We start from the raw sequence: 24,382 nt of genomic DNA, 5'->3' as shown, positions 1-24,382 counted from the left end.
AGCACAGGTCACTGCCCCCACCCCTCTTCCGGGGAGCCTGTGCAGCCCGCCACTGCCAGGTTCCCGGGATCCAGGGACAATTTCTCAGGGAGAACACACGGCGGGCCTCAGGCTGGGGCAACGTCACGCCGACTTCTGCCGCCGCAGGACCGCTCCGCACTCCGTGCCCCTCCCTGCCCCCGGCCTGAGAGCGCCAGAGCCCCCGAGTCAGCGGCTCCTTTAACGCCGTCCTGTCTGAGCAAAAAGCAGACGCCCTCCAGCGACCTACACGCAGAGGCAGGGCCAAGTCGAAAGCTGAGCCCCTGTGAGCTGTGAGAACAAAGAAGAAAAAGGGAAATCTCTCCCAGCAGCCTCAGAAACAGCGGATTAAAGCTACACAATCAATTTGATGTACCCTGCCTCTGTGGAATACATGAATAGACAGCGAATCATCCCAAATTGAGGAGGCGGACTTCTAGAGCAAGATCTATGATTTTTTCCCCTTTTCCTCTTTTTGTGAATGTGTATGTGTATGCTTCTGTGTGAGATCTTGTCTGTATAGGTTTGCTTCCACCATTTGTCCCAGCGTTCTATCCGACCATTTTTTTTTTTAATTTTTTTCTTAATAATTAATTTTAATTTAAAGAACTCTGTTATACTTTACCTTCTTTCTATCTTTCCTTCCTTCCTTCCCTTTTTGAGACAACGAATCGTCCCAAATTGAGGAGGTGGACTTGGAGAGCAAGTTTTATGATTTTTTCCACTTTACCTCTTTTTGTGAGGGTATATGTGTATGCTTCTATGTAAGATTTTGTCTCTATAACTTTGCTTCCACCATTTGTCCTAAGGTTCTATCCTTCCCTTTTTTTTTTCCTCTAAATAATTATTTTTTTAATTCAATAACTTTATTATACTTTATTTTATTTTACTGTATCTTCTTTCTTTCTGTATTTTTTCCTTCCTTCCCTCATTCCTTCCTTCCTTCCCTCCTCCCTCCCTCCCTCCTTTCTTTCCTTCTTGCCTTCTTCCTTTCTTTTCTTCTTTCTTTCTTTCTTCCTTCCCTCCTTCCTTCCTTCCCTCCTCTCTTTCTTTCTTTCTTTCTTTCTTTCCTATTTCCTCCTACTTATACTAATTCTCTCTACTTTCTCTCCCTTTTATTCTGAGCCGAGTGGATGAAAGGCTCTTGCTGCTCCAGCCAGGAGTCAGGACTCTGCCTCTGAGGTGGGAGAGCCAACTTCAGAACACTCGTCAAGAAGAGACCTCCCAGCCCCACATAATATCAAACGGCGAAAATCTCCCAGAGATCTCCATCTCAACACCAGCACCCAGCTTCGCTCAACGACCAGCAAGCTACAGTGCTGGACAACCTATGCCAACCATATAGCAAAACAGGAACACAACCCCACCCACTAGCAGAGAGGCTGCCTAAAATCATAATAAGTCCACAGACACCCCAAAACACACCACCAGACGTGGACCTGCCCACTAGAGAGACAAGATCTAGCCTCATACACCACAACACAGCCACTAGTCCCCTCCACCAGGAAGCCTACACAACGCACTGAACCAACCTTAGCCACTGGAGACAGACATCAAAAACAACGGGAGCTACGAACTTGCAGCCTGCAAAAAGGTGAACCCAATCACAGTAAGATAAGCAAAATGAGAAGACAGAAAAACACACAGCAGATGAAGGAGCAGGATAAAAACCCACCAGACCTAACAAATGAAGAGGAAATAGGCAGTCTACCTGAAAAAGAGTTCAGAATAATGATAGTAAAGATGATCCAAAATCTTGGAAATAGAATGGACAAAATGCAAGAAGCAGTTAACAAGGACCTAGAAGAAATAAAGATGAAACAGACAATGATGAACAACACAATAAATGAAATGAAAAATACTCTAGATGGGATCAATAGCAGAATAAATGAGGCAGAAGAACGGATAAGTGACCTGGAAGATAAAATAGTGGAAATAACTACTGCAGAGCAGAATAAAGAAAAAAGAATGAAAAGAACTGAGGACAGTCTCAGAGACCTCTGGGACAACATTAAACGCACCAACATTCGAATTATAGGGGTTCCAGAAGAAGAAGAGAAAAAGAAAGGGACTGAGAAAATATTTGAAGAGATTATAGTTGAAAACTTCCCTAATATGGGAAAGGAAATCGTTAATCAAGTCCAGGAAGCACAGAGAGTCCCATACAGGATAAATTCAAGGAGAAATACGCCAAGACACATATTAATCAAACTGTCAAAAACTAAATACAAAGAAAGCATATTAAAAGCAGCAAGGGAAAAACAACAAATAACACACAAGGGAATCCCCATAAGGTTAACAGCTGATCTCTCAGCAGAAACTCTACAAGCCAGAAGGGAGTGGCAGGACATACTGAAAGTGATGAAGGAGAAAAACCTGCAACCAAGATTACTCTACCCAGCAAGGATCTCATTCAGATTTGATGGAGAAATTAAAACCTTTACAGACAAGCAAAAGCTGAGAGAGTTCAGCACCACCAAACCAGCTTTACAACAAATGCTAAAGGAACTTCTCTAGACAAAAACACAAGAGAAGGAAAAGTCCTATAATAACGAACCCAAAACAATTTAGAAAATGGGAATAGGAACATACATATCGATAATTACCTTAAATGTAAATGGACTAAATGCTCCCACCAAAAGACACAGATTGGCTGAATGGATACAAAAACAAGACCCATATATATGCTGTCTACAAGAGACCCACTTCAGACCTAGAGACACATACAGACTGAAAGTAAGGGGATGGAAAAAGATATTCCATGCAAATGGAAACCAAAAGAAAGCTGGAGTAGCAATTCTCATATCAGACAAAATAGACTTTAAAATAAGGACTATCAGAAGAGACAAAGAAGGACACTACATAATGATTAAGGGATCGATCCAAGAAGAAGATATAACAATTGTAAATATTTATGCACCCAACATAGGAGCACCTCAATACATAAGGCAAAAACTAGCAGCCATAAAAGGTTCATAGTAGGGGACTTCAACACCCCACTTTCACCAATGGACAGATCATCCAAAATGAAAATAAATAAGGAAACACAAGCTTTAAATGATAAAAAAATGATAAAAAAAATGATTAAAAAAGATGGACTTAATTGATATTTATAGGACACTCCACCCAAAAACAACAGAATGCACATTTTTCTCAAGTGCTCATGGAACATTCTCCAGGATAGATCATACCTTGGGTCACAAATCAAGCCTTGGTAAATTTAAGAAAATTGAAATTGTATCAAGTATCTTTTCCGACCACAATGCCATGAGACTAGATATCAATTATAGGAAAATATCTGTAAAAAATACAAACACATGGAGGCTAAACAATGCACTACTTAATAACGAAGTGATCACTGAATAAATCAAAGAGGAAATTAAAAAATACGTAGAAACAAATGACAATGGAGATACAACGACCCAAAACCTATGGGATGCAGCAAAAGCAGTTCTAAGAGGGAAGTTTATAGCAATACAAGCCCACCTTAAGAAGCAGGAAACATCTCGAATAAACAACCTAACCTTGCACCTCAAGCAATTAGAGAAAGAAGAACAAAAAAACCCCAGAGTTAGCAGAAGGAAAGAAATCATAAAAATCAGATCAGAAATAAATGAAAAAGAAATGAAGGAAACAATAGCAAAGATCAATAAAACTAAAAGCTGGTTCTTTGAGAAGATAAACAAAATAGATAAACCATTAGCCAGACTCATCAAGAAAAAAAGGGAGAAGACTCAAATCAATAGAATCAGAAATGAAAAAGGAGAAGTAACAACTGACACTGCAGAAATAAAAAAAATCATGAGGGATTACTACAAGCAACTCTATGCCAATAAAATGGACAATCTGGAAGAAATGGACAAATTCTTAGAAATGCACAAACTGCCAAGACTGAATCAGGAAGAAATAGAAAATATGAACAGACCAATCACAAACACTGAAATTGAAACTGTGATTAAAAATCTTCCAACAAACAAAAGCCCAGGACCAGATGGCTTCACAGGCGAATTCTATCAAACATTTAGAGAAGAGCTAACACCTATCCTTCTCAAACTCTTCCAAAATATAGCAGAGGGAGGAACACTCCCAAACTCATTCTACGAGGCCACCATCACCTTGATACCAAAACCAGACAAGGATGTCACAAAGAAAGAAAACTACAGGCCAATATCACTGATGAACATAGATGCAAAAATCCTCAACAAAATACTAGCAAACAGAATCCAACAGCACATTAAAAGGATCATACACCATGATCAAGTGGGGTTTATTCCAGGAATGCAAGGATTCTTCAATATACGCAAATCTATCAATGTGATTAACCATATTAACAAATTGAAGGAGAAAAACCATATGATCATCTCAATAGATGCAGAGAAAGCTTTTGACAAAATTCAACACCCATTTATGATAAAAACCCTGCAGAAAGTAGGTGTAGAGGGAACTTTCCTCAATATAATAAAGGCCGTATATGACAAGCCCACAGCCAACATCATCCTCAATGGCGAAAAACTGAAAGCATTTCCACTAAGGTCAGGAACAAGACAAGGTTGCCCACTCTCACCACTCTTATTCAACATAGTTTTGGAAGTTTTAGCCACAGCAATCAGAGAAGAAAAGGAAATAAAAGGAATCCAAATCGGAAAAGAAGAAGTAAAGCTGTCACTGTTTGCAGATGACATGATACTATACATAGAGAATCCTAAAGATGCTACCAGAAAACTACTAGAGCTAATCAATGAATTTGGTAAAGTAGCAGGATACAAAATTAATGCACAGAAATCTCTGGCATTCCTATATACTAACGATGAAAAATCTGAAAGTGAAATCAAGAAAACACTCCCATTTACCATTGCAACAAAAAGAATAAAATATCTAGGAATAAACCTACCTAAGGAGACAAAAGACCTGTATGCAGAAAATTATAAGACACTGATGAAAGAAATTAAAGATGATACAAACAGATGGAGAGATATACCATGTTCTTGGATTGGAAGAATCAACATTGTGAAAATGACTCTACTCCCCAAAGCAATCTATAGATTCAATGCAATCCCTATCAAACTACCACTGGCATTTTTCACAGAACTAGAACAAAAAATTTCACAATTTGTATGGAAACACAAAAGACCCCGAATAGCCAAAGCAATCTTGAGAACAAAAAATGGAGCTGGAGGAATCAGGCTGCCTGACTTCAGACTATACTACAAAGCTACAGTAATCAAGACAGTATGGTACTGGCACAAAAACAGAAAGATAGATCAATGGAATAGGATAGAAAGCCCAGAGATAAACCCATGCACATATGGTCACCTTATCTTTGATAAAGGTGGCAGGAATATACAGTGGAGAAAGGACAGCCCCTTCAATAAGTGGTGCTGGGAAAACTGGACAGGTACATGTAAAAGTATGAGATTAGATCACTCCCTAACACCATACACAAAAATAAGCTCAAAATGGATTAAAGACCTAAATGTAAGGCCAGAAACTATCAAACTCTTAGAGGAAAACATAGGCAGAACACTCTATGACATAAATCACAGCAAGATCCTTCTTGACCCATCTCCTAGAGTAATGGAGATAAAAACAAAAATAAACAAATGGGACCTAATGAAACTTCAAAGCTTTTGCACAGCAAAGGAAACCATAAACAAGACCAAAAGACAGCCCTCAGAATGGGAGAAAATATTTGCAAATGAATCAACTGACAAAGGATTAATCTCTAAAATTTACAGGCAGCTCATGCAGCTCAATAACAAAAAAATAAACAACCCAATCCAAAAATGGGCAGAAGACCTAAATAGACATTTCTCCAAAGAAGATATACAGACTGCCAACAAACACATGAAAGAATGCTCAATGGGAGGGAGGGAGACAAAGAGGGAAGAGATATGGGGACATATGTATATGTATAACTGATTCACTCTGTTATAAAGCAGAAACCTACACACCATTGTAAAGGAATTATACCCCAATAAAGATGTTAAAAAAAAAAAAAAGAAAGTAACCTAAATGCCCATCAACTATACCTACCATATGACCCAACCATTCTACTCCTATATTTACCCAAGAGAAATGAAAGCATATGTCCATACAAAGATTTACACAAATGTTCATAGCAGCTTTATTTGTAATAGCCAAGAAATGTAAACAACCCAATGCCCATCAACAGCTGAATGGATAAAGAAGATGTGGTGTGTATATATATATATATATATATATATATATATATACACAATGGAATATTACTCAGCCATAAAAAGGAACAAAACTGTGTCATTTGTAGAGACATGGATGGATCTAGAGACTGTCATACAGAGTGAAGTAAGTAGGAAAGAGAAAAACAGATATCGTGTATTAACGGATATATGTGGAACCTAGAAAAATGATAGAGATGAACCGGTTTGCAGGGCAGAAATAGAGACACAGATGTAGAGAACAAACATATGGACACCAAGGGGGGAACGTGGTCGGGGGATGTTATGAATTGGGAGATTGGGATTGACATGTATACACTAATATGTATAAAATGGATAACTAATATGAACCTGCTGTATAAAAAAATAAATTAAATTAAATTAAATTGTTTTTTAAAATACAGTGGTTTGTTATCAATCATGTAAATTTTTCTGGTGATTAGGAATCAATATTTTAAACAGTTTATATCAAAATATGATAGTTTTACTGTGTAGTAGTTTTATTTTAGGAAATTCGTTGAGGGTTTTTAGTAAAGTATATTGCACTATAAATTTTTCCCATTTAAAGAACTGGAAATATTGCAGTTATTTCCAATATTGCAGTTAAATATTCTTGGTTAGGTCTTTTGCACAGAATATCTGATTTTCAGTTATGGATTAATGATCTTAAATAGAAGGTGACTGTATCTTTTCAATGTCATACTCCTATACACATCCAAATATAACAATTTGGGGAAATTCAGTTCTTTTGTATTCATTGTCTGAATAACGTGTCAATGTAACATATTCTGATAATTGTTTCTTTTAAAATATACTTAGGACCTGGTACCCTTTGTTTCCAACCTTTTTTTTCTTTTAGTTTTGTAATTTGTCCTTATAAATGAATTGCTTCTCGAAATAAAGAAAAATATCTAGTTATTAAAAAAAAAAGCAAATGGTATTTTAAACACTGATCATTGAAAAAAAATCTAGAGTGAATTCATTTGTAAAGGAAATAATCACCTCACATTCATTTCTTTTGTAGATTTGTCTTGCCTCCATAGTAGGATTGCAGAAAGGGGATGGCACAGCAGAGTGAAAGGAGCATGGGATTAAAATCAGATAGGCCAAAAATCAATCTTTATCTGCCATTAACTAGCTGCATTACCATAAACAAGTTTCTAAGATTTGTTGAGCTTCAGTTTTCTCATCTGTAAGTAAAGCTATTACTAATCTCACAACTTACTGTGAGGAACCATATAAGGAACTTGTTCATAGTAAATGCTCATATAGTTATATGTGGTATGTTTTATATTTCTCTCTCTCTCTCTCTCCATATATATATATATATATATATATACACACACATATATACATATATATACACACATATATACATATATAAAAATCTATACATATATAATACATATCTATACATATATAATATATATAATACCCACATTTTTGTTTCCAAAGAAAATAGCATTTCTAGAATTTTTAAAGTATATTTGCAGCAATAAAAGTTTAAAAACTATGCAAGACAGGCAAACCATCACAACTCCTCAATATTCTACATAATTAAATTTATAATTTTTAACCATTTCTAATTTTACTGAAATTAGCATCTTAGCCTACTTTTTATTACTATTTAGATAAAGTTGAAATTTTCACCTCAGTTCCTACCAAATGAAAAAATTAATGATTGAGATGCACTTTTCCTTCATTGGATCCCTCCACCTCTATGAGAATCTCAATCAAGTGATCAGTCCATACCTGCCAAGGACACAAGACTGTACTGAGCATATCAGATCAGATATTAATTAAGCACCTTTTTTTCCACTGAAATGATACACCCTGCTTCCCCAAAATCTTATTTTAATTTTAAATTAAAATTTAAAATAATTTTAATTTTAATTTTAATTTTATCTATTAATTTTTTAATTAATTTTATCTATTTTATCTATCCTCTAAATTTTAGGAAAAAGTATGCTCAAAATAGCAATGAATCCAAGAGCAAATTTCAGATGGCTTTTCTTCTTTTATAACATAGTCACCCAGATGTCATGTTTTATATGTTTTATACTACAGTCACTCAGGTACCATGACCATTAGTTGCTGCTCAAATTTCAACATTTGTATATTTGCAGTTGCAAAATGGGCCTGAAATATGCTCAAAAACCAATGTGTTTCAATTGCAAGGTTTTTCCCAAGAGGAAAATTAGAATAAATTTTATATGGTAAAATCACTGATTTGCATTCTATGACCTGAGCTGATTTCTACATTAATGTGGTAGAATTACAGGAATCGTTTCTGGAACACATCCGTCATTAACTTTGCTAGAAGATAGCTGTTTGTGGGCTTAAAGAGGCCAAAACATGAGTTGGAAGAATATGTTCCTCAATGTTGGGAACACTTTGTGTCAAACAAATCTGTCAGTGTGTTTACCTCCACATAGGACATTAGTTCTTATTTTTAGATTCTCATTAAACCCAGTAAAGCAAGTGTCTGCATAAACTGAAATTTCATTGATATGCTTGCTATGCATATGGATAGAAATTACATTGCTCCTTATTATTGGTAATGCTTGCCTTAAAGGCAGAATCTTAAGAGTATTTTAGTAACTGGATTGAAAAAGTCTTTAGTTTCATTCTTACTTGAGTGGTCAAATCCTGTTATCACAAACATAGTTTCAAAGGAAAAAAATCACTGTTAGCAAAATATTGGTTTCACACTAGTCAATGTGCTACCACTGACCTCAGGTACTTCAAATCAAAGGATAGAATTTGAGATTTGGAAATGACCTTGGAGATTATCATATTTTCCAACCTACTTCTTTTATAGGTGAGTGAACTAAAGCCCATCACTGTCTCTCTTGTAGATCTCATAGCATCAGACACTGACATGCCCCAGTTTTGTGAGTAGTCTCTCACAGGTTGTGAACATTAAAAGGTTTTTTCCCTAATAAGTGGCACTAGCTGTGTTCTCACCCTGTAACTGAGCAGGACCCTATGGGAACTTCCCATAGCAGACCCCCACAATGTTCTCCACCTGCCTCTTGGCTGTAGAAAAACTTTACCCTCCTAGGCCTTCCCCAAGTTCCAAAGAGTAAATTTAATCAGAGAAGAGAGAAAATGCAAAAAGAAAGGAAAACAGTCAAGCAGGACAAAATAATAATAGTTTAGCCATTAAAAAAAGTCAAGGACATTTAGTTCCTCCTTGAAGGCTATAGATAATATTATGAGCCATATCCTTCAAGCTGTTTTGCAGACACTGAAAACCCCACCAGGTGAAAGAAGTTAACTGCGTGCTGCCCACAAGTACGTGGACCCCAGAAGGTTGTTGATGTTGATTCCCAATTAGCTCTCCACCAACCAATCAGAAGACTATCCACGAGATGATCACACACCCCACAACACCCCTCCCTCACCCTGTCTTTAAAAACCTTACCCTGAAAGCCTTCAGGGAGTTCAGGCCTTTTAAGCACTAGCTACCTGGACTCCTTGCTTTGCATCCTGAAATAAACGCTGCACTTTCCTTCCCCACAAGCTGGTGGCAGTAGATTAGCTTTACTGTGTGAAGTCAAGTGGGCCCAAATTTGGTTTGGTCATAGCCCCACACCGTTTTCCAGCCTGGGGAGCAGGCTCCCTTCAGGTATCTCATTCTGGTTACATAACTTTGTAGCCACTTTCAGTTATTAGAACCGTCACATTTTGGATCTTTAAAATCAAGTGCTGCTCATTTGATTTTAATCTCAAATTTGATCCTAGGTCCTCTGTCTCTCTGCCCTGCACAGACTAAATTCATGACTCTAGAAACTTGGAGGAGAATGAGGAGCACATTGGTTGACTTCCCCCCTTTTCACCCCTCATCTTCCTGCTTCCTGTACTCCTCCGACATTGAAGTAGGGAGGAGGGAAAGGGACAAGAGACCAAGCCTCCTATTCTGATCCTGCTCATCACGAGGTTTCCATCTTCTTCCTGTTGGTGGATTCTCCTTTCTTGCCTTACATGTGCAGGCCAGAAATCCATTCAGTATGGCTGACATTCAAATACCCTTGGACCTCCCCTTTTATTTATTCACACTTGCTTCACTGGTGATCTCACCCAGTCTGGTAGCTTTAATAATTTCTATAAACTAAAAACTCCCAACATCCAACTGCCTGATCCTCATCTCTACTTGGATTCTCAGTAGGCATCTCAAACTGAACATGCCTACAAAGCCTGCTCCACCTGCCATCTCCCCATCTCAGCTCACAGCAACTCCATCTTTCTAGTTGCACAAGCCAAAATTTGGAGTCAGTTTTATTCCTTTCTTCTTCTCTTACTTCACATTCAGTGTCTCCACAAATTCCATCATCTCTCCTTCAAAATTATATCTAGAATCCAAACTCTTCTTACCACCTTCCATGCTGCCAACCTCATCCCAGTCATCACTGGCTCTCACCCAGATTACTGCAATCGACTTTTAATGTATCTGCCTTGCTTTCCACAGTCTTTCTCAACAGCAACCAGAGCAATCTTGTTAAAACATATATCAGATCATATCACACATGTGGAATATTAAATATGACACAGATGAACATATCTATGAAACAGAAACAGACTCACAGACATAGAGAACAGACTTGTGGTTGCCAAGGGGGGCTGGTGGAAGGATTGGGAGTTTGGGATTAGCAGATGCAAACTAGTATATATAGGATGGATAAACAACAAGGTCCTACAGTATAGCACAGGGAACTATATTCAATATCCTGTGATAAACCATAATGAAAAAGAATATGCAAAAAAATATATATATATGTATATATAAATATATATTTATATATACATATGTATAAATCTGTGACTCAAAGTGATCTGAGTCACTTTGCAGTACAGCAGAAATCAACACAGCATTGTAAATCAACTACACTTAAATTAAAAAAAAATTTTTAAGTATATCAAATCATTTCACACCTCTGCTCAAAATCCTGCAAAGAGTCCCTATTTCATCCAGAATAAAAGCCAGAGGCCTTACGACAGCCTACCAGGCCTTCCATGATTCACTTCATCCCCTATTATGCCTTTGGACTCATATTCAGCCACATTCCTCCTTGCTCACTGCACACCTGCTTGTCTTCAACAAACACTCCAGGCACATATTTTTTCTTAATTGGATGGATGAATGAATAGAGAAGATGTGGTATCTGGAAAAGATGAAAATTCTAATTTGAAAAGATACGTGCACCCCAATGTTCATTGCTGCACTATTTACAACAGCCAAGACATAGAAACAACCCAAGTGCCCATAAGCAGATGAATGGATAAAGATGTGGTATACATATACAATGGAATATTACTCGGCCATAAAAAAATAAGATATTGCCATTTGCAGCAGCATGGATGGGCTTAGAGGATAGCATACTAACTGAAGTAAGTCAGACAAAGACAAATATTATATTGTATCACTTATATGTGGAATCTAAAAAATAGTATAAATGAATCTATATACAAAACAAAAACAGACTCACAGACATAGGAAACAAACTTGCGGTTGCAAAAAGGAAAGGAAGGAAGGGAGGAATAAATTAGGAGTATGGGATTAATAGATATAAACTTCTATACATAAAATAGATAAGCAACAAGCATTTACTGTATAGCACAGGGAATTTTATTCAAATATCTTGTAATAACTATAATGGAAAATAATCTGAAATATATATATACATATATATATTTATACATATATATGTATATATATATATCTATATATCTATATATATCTCAGTGAATCACTTTGCTGTACCCCTTAAACTAACAGAATATTGTAAATCAACTATACCTCAGTTAAAAGAAAAAAAGATGCAGTGTATATATATATATATGCAATGGAATACTACTCAACCCTATATAAGAATGCAATCTTGACATTTGTGATAACATGGATGGACCTTGAGGGTATTATGCTTACTGAAATGAGTCATACAGAGAAAGACAAATACCATATGATTTTACTCATATGTGGAATCTTAAAAATGTAATAATAAAAAGTTAAAACGAATGAACAAATAAAATAAAACAAAAACAAACTCATAGATACCAAGAACAGATACATGGTTACCAGAGGGGAAGGGGGATGGGGGTGAGCCAGATAAGTAAAAAGGATCGATCTTATAGTGATGGATGGTAACTAGATTTTGGTGGTAGTGTACACAGATGCCAAATTATATTGTTGTACACCTGAGACTTATATAATGTTCTCTATCAATTTTACCTCCATAAAAAATAATAACAGAAGCATGCTTCTGAATTGCAAATTGTAAATGAATTTTTTAAATGACTTTTTTGTTATATTTATTGACTTTCTTCTTTTGAAGGCGGGGTGGGGTGGTGTTGTCTGTTTTATTTATTAATGTATCACCACTGCCTAGAATAGTGCCTAACACTTAAGTAGACACTTATAAATAATTGTTAAATGGAAGCAAGGAAAGAAGGAAGATGTCAGAAGCAAGAGGACAATGTCTAAGGTGTCTCTCAAAATACCAAGCCATCTCTATTCTATGTGACTCCCCAGGTCCCCCAAGCTGTTGACGCAGCGCCCCATTGTCCCCATGGAATTTCAGTCATGGGACTCTGTCCCATCTGCCCTCTTCATGGACTTCCCAATCTTTCTCTTCAGCACATGCCAGGTGTTCACTTATGCAAAAAGCCTCTACATCTTGATGGAGTTGCTAAAATGTTTTACTCATCAGGCGTTAACCTGCTTGGCTTCCCCCTTGCTGTGTCTTGATGTATCTATGCATTCTCCGTCCTCACCCCCTACCCCCCAGCATACACCACCTAATTGTGACGGGAGTCTCCGACTTCCTTCCCCTCTTCCATAAGCAACACCCAACCTCAGCCCCACCCCTTCCTCCATTTCCTCAAACCCAGAAGGCACTCATATACTCCATGCCCAGAATTCCTTCAGCTGAAGAGACTCCTGGCTTGTATTTCTCTTCAGAGCACTCATACATACAAGTAGCTATTATTTGCTACATTACCTGGTGGGAAATTCTAGAAAGCTACATTTGTTTTGCCCTCTCAGTATCAGCCCTCACAAATAGAACAACAGGACTAGGATTGCTATTCATTTATTACATCTTCTTCATTTGAGAAAATAAAAAATGAAATGATGGGCATGTATGGGGATAGGGGTTATGGGAACTCACTGTACTTTCTGCTCAATTTCACTGTGAACCTAAAACTTCTCAAAAAATTAAGCTTATTAATTAAAAATAAAAGTATAGCTCTGCCTTACAAATAACAGTGGATTTATGTAAAAATCACTGCCCATTCATCTTCCTGTTAGTCCAGTAAAGTGAATGTGAACTCATTCAGACTTTAAGCAAATTCCCTCAATGTTTATTAATATCATTAATTATTTTATTTTATGTTTATTATTTATTAATATTAAATAATATTAATAAATATTTTATTTATTAATAAAATTATTATTAATATTAATAAATATTCAAAAATTGTTTGTCTCAGTTATCTTAAAGTGATTATCAATGCCTATTTTGGTCAGGGTGTAACCAGAAGAGCACAATTCACTTAAAGTATTTACAACAGAAGATACATAATGTTGAAAGTTGGTTCCACAGATAATGAAAAAACCGAGAAGCCAAACGAAATGGTGAGAGGGAATCTAGATATTAGCAACATCAGGGAGCCACTACTATCCCTAGGCTGGAAAGACAAAGGGAGGAAGCAAAGTTACCAGAACCCAGGTGCCAGGGTCACTCAGCAGAGGCTGGCTTCATGGCAAGCCTGGCAGACAGGAGCTAGTGCCACGGAAAATATATAGCCCTGCCTGAGACACTCACCAGAAAGAGATGAACAAAGAGAAATACCCTTGTCACCGAATGCAAGTTCATATGCCTGATGCACAGTGCTGCCAAACAAACCAAAACATGAGTTTGGAGCAGAAAAATGTTTATTGCAAGTCCATGCAAGGAGATGGCTAGCTCATGCCTGAAAGACCCCAAACTCCTTGAAGGTTTTCAGCAAAGCACTTTTAAAGGCAAGATGATGGAGGGGCAAAGTTGGTTGCTGCAAACTTCTTGGTGTCGGAATCCTTTGCTCTTGCAGCTGTCCACGTATGTCAGGTCATGATGTTCCTGTAAACCTCCAACAAGACAAATGTTATTCCCTGTTCCGCAAATTTTATCTCTATATAAATGGACTCTTAAAGGGCAGAGGCTTGAGAATAGGTTATCTTGAATATTTCAGACTATAGGCAACATTATTTTACAAACGGGCAGAGAGCCAGCATGACTAAGCACAGGCAACAGAGCACAAAGGTAAAAGTAAAATGAACAGATCTAATGTGGAGTTAGATATGTTCTTCCCTATTACACCCTGACATCTCCATTTCTCTCACCCTCCCATTTCCTGCAGGGCTTCCCATCTACCACACTGAGCCAGAAGTCAGGTGACACATGAACCTGGGAAACAGCCTGGAGGGATCAGCCCACTCAAGCAGCGGCAGGGCTAGGATTAGATCTGAGGGCAGCAATCAGCACTGCACCAAAGCTAGAATAAATACATATAGCAGGGCTTCCCTGGTGGCGCAGTGGTTGAGGGTCCGCCTGCCGATGCAGGGGACGCGGGTTCGTGCCCGGTCCGGGAGGATCCCACATGCTGCGGAGAGGCTGGGCCCTTGAGCCATGGCCTCTGAGCCTGTGCGTCTGGAGCTTGTGCTCCACAACAGGAGAGGCCACAACAGTGAGAGGCCAGCGTACCACACACACACAAAAAAACACATATAGCAGAATTTGAAAAATGTTCAATAATTTCTATCAGAGTAGATGCTATTTCAGAACATTTCAAAATGCATGTTTTAACATAAGCAAGAGTAAATGGCTTATGCTCCCTTAGTCTCAAAAAAAAAAAAAAAAGAAAGAAAGAAAGGAAGGAAGGAAGGAAGGAAAGAAAGAAAAACTACCTAATGGTAAAACATTATTAGAATAGGGACTACCCTGGTGGTGCAGTGGTTAAGAATCCGCCTGCCAATGCAGGAGACACTGGTTGGGGACACAGGTTCGAGCTCTGGTCTGGGCTCCACATGCCATGGAGAAACTAAGCCCATGTGCCACAACTACTGTGTCTGCGCTGTAGACCCTGCTCGCCACAACTAGAGAAAGCCCGCATGCAGCAACAGAGACCCAATGCAGCAAAAATTAAATAAATAAATGTTTTTAAAAAGGCATTATTAGAATAGATAAATACTCAAGCAAAGCTTGAAAATGGGTTCCTGTTGGATTCCAACACACAATAATCCTATTTTCTTGGTCTTTATGGCATAAGAGAAGGTTAGAAGTTTCCATGTTATTTCTGGCTACTCCAGTTTCAGCATAGGAAAAAAAAACAGTAATGGTTCAGATCTTATCTTGATATTAACCTCAAAGGTTTGTATTTTTAGAGAAGAGAAACTAGTAAATAATATTTGAAGATTAAGTTCCTTTTTCTTCTTCTTGACGTTGTAAAGTTATTTCAATGATTAAAAAAATATTTGTCTGAAAAAAGATTGTGCCATAAAGTTCAAGGGCCCATAATCTATAATTTGCCAGGCAAAATGTTATGAGAAGACTAACAATCAGGCCATTACTGCATGAAGATTATGACAACTTAGGAACGGTAGAGACTGCCCAGGGATTTGGGTTCCAACACATGGGTCTGAGTGTCACTTGGAGTACCTTCCTAGCTGTGTATTTTTAGACAAAGAACTTGACAACTCTGAGCCTCAGGTCATTGCAAATAATAGTACACTCATGGCACCACTTAGGGTCATGGTGATGATTTAAAGAAATAAAGTTGCTGACCATTATTGCACAGATGTTGGCTACTGTTGTTTTCCTTTTTATTTCAGGGACCCAAGAATGAGCCTTCCTTTTACCGCATGAAAAAACACTGAACACAAACATTATGTAGTCAGAAGAAACCTAAAATAGCCACTATATAATTAACCTAGTCTCCAGAAGAGAAAACAATTACAGGATTAGAGAAGGAAAAACACAAATAATTTTCTATGCCTTCTCCACTGCAGCAGCTAAATGAAGACCTTCAAGCTCACTGATGGCCCCCATCTATTTTACTGAATCTTTACAGCCCTAAATAGTCCAGATGTGCAGGGATAGCCTGAGTCTGGTAAGCCATGAAACAAGTTAACCAAAGATTTCCCACAAAACGGTGGACTAAGTAATCAGAAGAAGAAATGAAGATCACCTGGACATCTTTGTCTTAAAATAACTGGCACGTAGTAGGAAACATTTTCTTTTGTAAGTCCAAGTATCTTGCAGCAATTTTCTTATTTAAATACCTCCTGGGAAGCAGTTTGTCTAACCAAATCACCAAATTGGTTTCCACTTCATTGCTTTGTCTTCCTCTCTAGTTCAGACCCTGAGAATGATCTATTACAACCCACTCACTCTTCTTTTCAAACGATCTTTTTTTTTCATAAAAGTACTTTTCCTTTTTTTTTTCATAAAATTACATCCAGTTTAGTCCCTTGGAGAAATTTGGCAAAGAATTCACCATACAACAAATAGTTAAAGACCTGCAGTTGCCATGCACTCATCTAGTCTCTTGGGATACATTAAGGAATAAACAAAAGTCCATGCCCTTGTGGAGCTTATATTCTAGTGGGGTAGACAGACAATAAGAAATATAATAAGGAAGTAAGCTGTATAATGTGTTAGGTGATAACACATTAGGTGATAAGTGTTATGAACGGTAGAGCAAAGTCAGAGGGATCAAAACTGCTGAGTTGGGTTTGGGGAGAGGGGCAGAAAGTGATCCCCTGTCCTCTCAACCGTTAGCATTTAAAGAGTGAGGATTCCATAAAGACACACAGCCTTTCTTCTGGAACAGCGTTTCATACTGGCAAGTAATAGCTTTGTTCCCTTTCAGTTCAAGCAAGCAATGGAAATTTTACATAGTTGTTTTCACTCTTAATTTCCACATCTGATTTTATGGAATGACATATTAGGATACCCTAGTTTCTACAGCCATTATATTTCATTAGGGCTAATTTAGCTTCTCCATCTCCAAGTCCTCAACTTTCCATCTTCCCTTCACAAATAGATTACCAGTTCACATCCTTTGAGGTCAGAATAGTCCAATCAGTCAGTGTTTTACCAATTCAATTCTAAGACTTTCCCGGGACCTCATTTGAACTTCCATGGGTACAAGCCCATCTTAATAAAAGACATACTTTTATTATGTGGCAAAATTGTGGAGCAAGCGAAAACTGAAAGGGAGGTCCTCCACAACTCATTTCTGAGGCTCTTCACCCATTTATTACTGTACTTTCCTTCTCCCTCTCCCTTCCAAAATATAGTGCTCTGATGGCAGTCCCACCCTGCACTACAAATCTCACCCACCATGCACCCAAGTTTACCCCCTGTGTGGCACTTCCCTAAGGACTTTCCACTTAACCTGTACACCAGTGGTTGGTAATAAATTAATTCAGACTTACTTAATCCAAGTAAAGTAAAAATTTTTTTGAAGTGGGGAGGGGTTTTTGGCCTCATCTTATTCAGCCTTGTATCTTCAGGGCTCAATGCATGTTAGTACTCAATGTATGTTTGATGAATGGATGAATGAATGATTAACACCAATACATGAAAATGTAATCCTGTCAGAGGGAAGGAACAATGTGAATTTTGTTAAAGTGGTTGAAATCAGGACCACATCTCTCCTATAATCTTCTGCTTTATCCCCTACTCATACGTACTTTTATTTCATAATGTTTTACTTGTTTGTTTGTCTGCCTGTCTCTTCCACTTTACTCTGAGCTCCTTGAGAGATTCTATGTGTTTAGCTGTTTTGTCTCCTGTCAGCAACATCCAGTATGGAAGAACAGTTCTTTCCCCACTACTTGTTTCCAGCCAGAGAGGAGCAGGAATGTCTGTCTTCCTTCTCAGAAGAGAAAAATACAAGGGGATCTTCTAATGTCTCTCCCAGCCCTCCCTCACTCCTGTCCAGGCTGCTCACTTCATCAGGAAATGCAGGGGAAGAAATCACACGTGCTCCACTCAGCCCCATTTACCTCCCCTTTTGGGTTGACCTGCCCTCAGAACATCCATATTCTCTGTCACGGCCATGGAATAAGCATATGGGGTAGGCTGGAGAGTGAGGGGATGGTACTGTTCTCCCAGGCCTGGTGAGTAAGCTGGCCTAATCCAGGAGTTAAGTCTTAGGTGGCCAACTGGGGACGCCATTTCTAAACCATGGTCTCTAGTCAGCCTTACCAACAAAGCCAGTTTTATATCTCTGTTAAATTCCTGCAGCTATGCCTGAATCCTCTGAATACCACAGCTGACACTGGGCCTGGCTCATCATATGCACTCAAAAATCAGAGAGTTTAATGAAATAATATTGTTGGGGTCTTTGTGATGCTTGTCTAGAAATGTGAAGGATGATCTAGATAAGCACAAGGCAACTCCAATGCTCAGGAAAATGGGGAGTCAGCTCTGATTCCAAAGTCCAGTACTCATTCATTTATTTGGTACTTAGAGGAATAGGAGCAGGCTAGGGTGAGGTAAAAAATGTCTAACCTTGGCTCTGTGTTTCCTTATTATTATATCATTATATCATTAATGTCTTGAGCCTGAGCTGGGGCAGGTCCCAGCAATACCTGATGTTTTTATCCTGGGAATGCCCTTCTAAAAGTGTGTTCTGTGGGATTCTGCTTGAGCAAGATACTCTTTGGAAAAATAAAAAATGAAGAAAATAGAGCATTGTGGTCAAGATTGTGGGTTCTGCTGCCAAACGCTTGGGTTCAAATCGCAACAAAGCCACTCGCTCATAATGTCCTAGGCAGTTATTGAAGCCTTCCAGGACTCAGGACCATCATTCCAAAAACTAAGGACATGTCATACAATAGTTATATGGATTAAATGAGGTAACCTATGTAAAGCATTTGATGTGGTAAACAGTACAGAGGTGCTCAGTAAATGCTGGCTTCCTTGCATACATTTGATAAATGTATTACCTCCCTCTGTTAGAGATTCACAATTGGCAGAAGTACACTCAGGGCTCTGAAATACCCTGCAATATGCCTTGACTTCCTAAGTGTATTTCACCATGAACTCTTTTTTTGTGGCTTTAAATTTTTTTCTTAACATCCATGCAAAAACTTTACACAACACTGCCATAGGATGTGAATATAGCTAAGGGCCACAAACACCCCTTGTGGCCATCAAGCCCTAAAAAAATTCAGAGATATACCCCCATTTGGCTGGTGAGGCATCTCTGAGGTCGAACAGCGTGCAGCTTCCCTCACCATCTGCCTTTTCATGACCAGTGCTATGCACAGGCCTTAGTTAATTGAACATGCAAAGTGCCGCCTGCAGGCAACGATCTCAGTGTCTATTTTGACTCATCATCCCACGAAATCAGAGATGAAAGCAACATCTAATGGCTGCGAATACATAAATAGCCATTTCCATTCACTTTCAATTACCCTGCAGAGGAATCTGGTCACAGATGAGCTCAGTAAATTCACAATATGTTAGCCTCAATAGCCATGCTGAGCAAAATCACCCAATTTGTTAGAACATTAATCCTCTAAAAGCTGCCAACCCTAATCATTTTATGGCTTCAGATTGCTTAGTGGTAAAGCTGAGACGACCCCCCAGGGACACCCAGGTGTGACCTTCAGTTAGTCAAGTGCAGACAGTCTCCTGATAATGTGGATGCAAGTCTTGCTGCATTGATACCTCCTTTACGCTAGGGTGGCAGGTGTTCCAAACTCTCATCTGCACTGTATGTCTTTCACCAACTCATCTTGGAGGAACGTCCAGTCCTTTGAAAGCAAGGATTATATATTATTTATTTCTGAATCGCCAGTGGTGGGCATAGTATCAGGCACATAGAGGTCACACGAAATACATGTGTTAAATGAAAACTCAAATAAGTAACAGTCATTTACCCTTAGAAAAGAGGAGGGGAAAGAAAGAAGAAAGGGAAGGGAAGGGAAGGAAAGGAAGGGGAAGGAAAGGAAAGGAAAGGAAAGGAAAGGAAAGGAAAGGAAAGGAAAGGAAAGGAAAGGAAAGGAAGGGAAGGGAAAGGAAGGGAAAGGGAAGGGAAGGGAAGGAAGGAAGGAGTGAGGGAAGAGAGGATGGCTTTTTTTTTTACACTTCTCTGTCTGAAGGCAGAGGTGAAGGCTCTCTTTGCTCGATTCTACCTGTGAATCTGAAATTCTGTACTGATAACTTCAGAGTAAAACTGGTAGAATAATGTAACAACTCAAAGTGGGCTGCACCATACTACGTGGGTTAAAATTTTTGGATGTCTCTTAGTAGCTGTGTGACTTTGGGGGTGTTATTTAGCCTCTCTTTGTCTTAGTTTCTAAACTCTCTGATAGGGATGATAACATGAGGAGTAAATATAGTTTATATAATATCTATATCTACCTATCTGCCTATCTATATATGTAGAATGTCTGGTACGTGGTAAACACTATGTAAGCCTGAAGGACTAGGAGTAGAGCAGTAATGAGTTTATGGACCCTTGTTCCCATGTCAATTGCTCTCTTAACACGCTGTTCCCTTTTCTACATCTCTTAGAATTCACTTCTGACAAGGTGGAGGCAGCATCAGGGGCCAAGAACCTAGCAAGGAACAGCATGTATATATTTGTCTGGCCTTGCCCTTTAGTCAGATCTCTCTAGTAGAAGTGGCATCTAGTCAAGGACACTATCTACCACATGGTAGACTTGTGCCCTCTGGCCTTCCCTTTTCTCTATGCTGGGGGTCTCTCATTCACACCTTCTACCCCCAGAGACCATAATAAATTCTAGCCATGCAAAACTCCCACAGTCTCACCAGAAAAACTGTATTCACATCCTAGCTTGGATATTGAGTCAGTGTTACATGAATTCATACAACCAGTAGGATGACTGTTGCTGGCTGACCAGTGGTCATCTCAGGGACCCATGCTTCATAGTCGCCTTCCTTTTTTCTCGATGAAAAGTGCTTTTTTAAAAATCAACTTAATTGAGGTATAAATTATATGTAATAAAATGTGCCCATTTTAAGTGTTCAGTTTAATGAGATTTGATAAATGTATATACCTGTGTAACTACTACCATCATCGATACATTTCCCTGCCCCTCCCCAAATTCCCCTTGTACCACTTGGTAGTCAATTATCCCCACACTAATCCCCAAGAAACCACTCATTTACCACTACTGATGAGTTTTGCCTTTGCTAGAATTTCATATAAATTCACTTTCGTGCATTCTCTTTTATTCAACATGTTTTTGAGAGCTATTCATGTTGTTACATATTTCAGTAGTTTGCTTCTCTTTATTGCTAAGTAGTATTCCAGTGTATGGATATATTATAATTTGTTTTATTCACCTGTTGATGGACATTTGAATTATGTGCAGTTTTTGGCTGTTACAAATAAAGCTTTTATGAACATTCATGTACAATTTTTGGTGTGGCATACACTTTTATTTCCCTTGTGTAGATTCCTAGGTATGATTGCATGATTGCATGATTGCTAGTCCTATGGTAGTTGTGTGTTTAACTTTATAAGAATCTGCCAGATTGTTTTCCAAAGTGCTTTATCATTTTATGTTCCCATAAGTAATTTACAAGTGTTACAGTTACTCCACATTCTTGTCAATTCTTGATATTATCAACCTTTTAAATTTTTAGTAATTCTAGTAGATATGCGATTATATCTTATTGTGTTTTAATTTTCATTCCCTAATGATTAGTGATGTTTGGCATCGTGCTTACTGGCCATTTGTATATCTTCTTTGGTAGAGTATCTGTTCAACTCTTTTACCCATTTTCTACTTGGGTTTCTTTTGTCTTCTTATTATTGAAATCTAAGAGTTCTTTATATGTTCAGGATATAAGTGTTTTGCCAGATATATATTTTGAAAATACTTTATCCTATGTTTACTTTTTCATTTTCTTAATGGTGTTTTATGAAGATCAGAAAAGTTTGATTATGGTAAAGTTAAATTTTTCAATTTTTTTCTTCACATTTCATGCTTTTTGTGTTCCTAAGAAATCTTTATGCCAACACAAGTTCGCAAAGATTTTCTTATATTTTTCCTTTAGCAATTTAATAGTTTTGGCATTTACATTTAGGTCTATGAATCACTTCAGGGTACTACATGAGAATGATGGGAAGTAAAATACAATGTTCATTTTTTTCTAAGTGGACACCCAGTTGTTCCAGCATCATTTGTGAAAAAGATTTGCTGCAAAGTGAATTCAGTACACACACGTGCACACACACACACACACACACACACACACACACTATCTTCTGTTCTGTTGATCAGTGTGTCTATCCTTACATCAGTACCATGTTATCTTGGTTACCATCATTTTTGTTAATCTTGAAAGCAGGTAGAGTATAAGTTCTCCACTCTTGTTCTTCTTCAAAATTGTTTTGACCTTCTAAGTCCTTTGTATTTCCATATAAATTACAGAATCAACTTGATAATTTCTTCCCCCCCCCCGCAAAAAAAGTCATGCTATGATTGAGGTAAAATTCTATGCAAGGAGAATTGATATCTTAACAATAAGGAGTCTTCCAATTCATAAACATGCTATATCTTACCATTTATTTAGGTGTTCCTTCATTTCTCTCAGCAAGGTTTTATAGCTTTCAACTCTCATAGTGTACAGTCTTAATATCTCTTGTTAAATTTGTCCTTTATTATTTTATGTACTTTATTCTGTTCTAAATGGAATCACCTTTTTGTTGAACGCTCCAGTGGTTCATTGCTAGTATATAAAAATGCAATTGTTTTTTGCGTGCTACTGTTTATCTTATGACCTTGCTAAATCCACTTGTTCACTCTAGTAGCTTTCTTATAGATTCTTTAGGGCTTTTATACATATATGATCATGTCATATGTGAATAAAGGCAGCTTTACTTCTTCCATTCTAATTTGTATGCTTTTTTCTTTTTGGTCCGGCTTTATTGCACAGAGTAGGACCACGTACAAGGACAAATGCAGTGTTGAATAGAATTGATAAAAACAGACTTCCTTGTTATGCTCCCAACTTTACATTGAGTCTTTCACCATTAAGTATGATGTTAGCTGTGATTTTTTTTGTTGTTGTTTTTTGTAGATGTTCTTTATCAGATTGGAAAGTTTCCTTCTATTCCTAATTTGCTGAGATATTTTACCATGAATATGTGTTGAATTTTGTCCAATGTTTTTTCTGCATCTAATCATGCTTATATTGTTTTTCTTCTTTATTCTGTTGACATGGTGATGGATATTGATTCTTTTAATATAAACCAACTTTGCATTCCTTGGATAAATCTTATTTGTTAATTTTGTATTATTTCTTTCATGTATTGCTGGATTCCATTTGCTGATAACTTGTAGAGTAACTTTTTTTCAATATTCATGAGGGACATGGGTTAACAGTTTTCTTGTAATGTCTTAGTCTGGTTTTGTTTCGGGGTAAGGCTGGCCTCATAAAACAAGTTAGGGGCTTCCCTGGTGGCGCAGTGGTTGAGAGTCCGCCTGACGATTCAGGGGATGCGGGTTCGTGCCCCAGTCTGGGAAGATTCCACATGCCGCGGAGCGGCTGGACCCGTGAGCCATGGCTGCTGGGCCTGCACGTCTGGAGCCTGTGCTCAGCAACGGGAGGGGCCACAACAGTGAGAGGCCCGCATACAACAACAACAACAAAAAAAACAAGTTAGGATGTATTTCCTCTTCCTCTGTTTTTCAAAAAAGTTTGTGTAGGATTTATTTCTTCCATAAATGTCTGACAGAATTCACCAATGAAGCCATCTAGCAAATCTGTAGTTTTTTTTTTTTTTGTAGGAAATCTTTTCATTTTGAATGCAATATCTTCTATAGATATAGGACTATATAGATATTCTATTTTTACCTATGTCAGTTTTGATAATTTGTGCTTTTCAAGAAATGTTTATTTCATCTTAGTTGTCAATTTTTTGACATAAAGTTGTTCATAATATTTCCTTATTTTCCTTTTAATGCTGCAGGATCTACAGTGATAAATCTTTTTATTCCTGATATTTGTAAGTTGTAGCTTTGTTTTCCTGATCAGTCTGGCTAAAGGCTTATTTATTTTATTGATTTTTTTTCAAAGCATCAGCTTTTGGTTTTATTTATTTTCTCAGTTAGCCCACTTTCTATTTAATTACTT

The sequence above is a fragment of the Lipotes vexillifer genome, unplaced genomic scaffold (assembly GCF_000442215.2).
Source record: "Lipotes vexillifer unplaced genomic scaffold, Lipotes_vexillifer_v1.1 scaffold1396, whole genome shotgun sequence".
NCBI lineage: Eukaryota > Metazoa > Chordata > Mammalia > Artiodactyla > Lipotidae > Lipotes > Lipotes vexillifer.
This window is presented reverse-complemented; position numbering follows the sequence as displayed.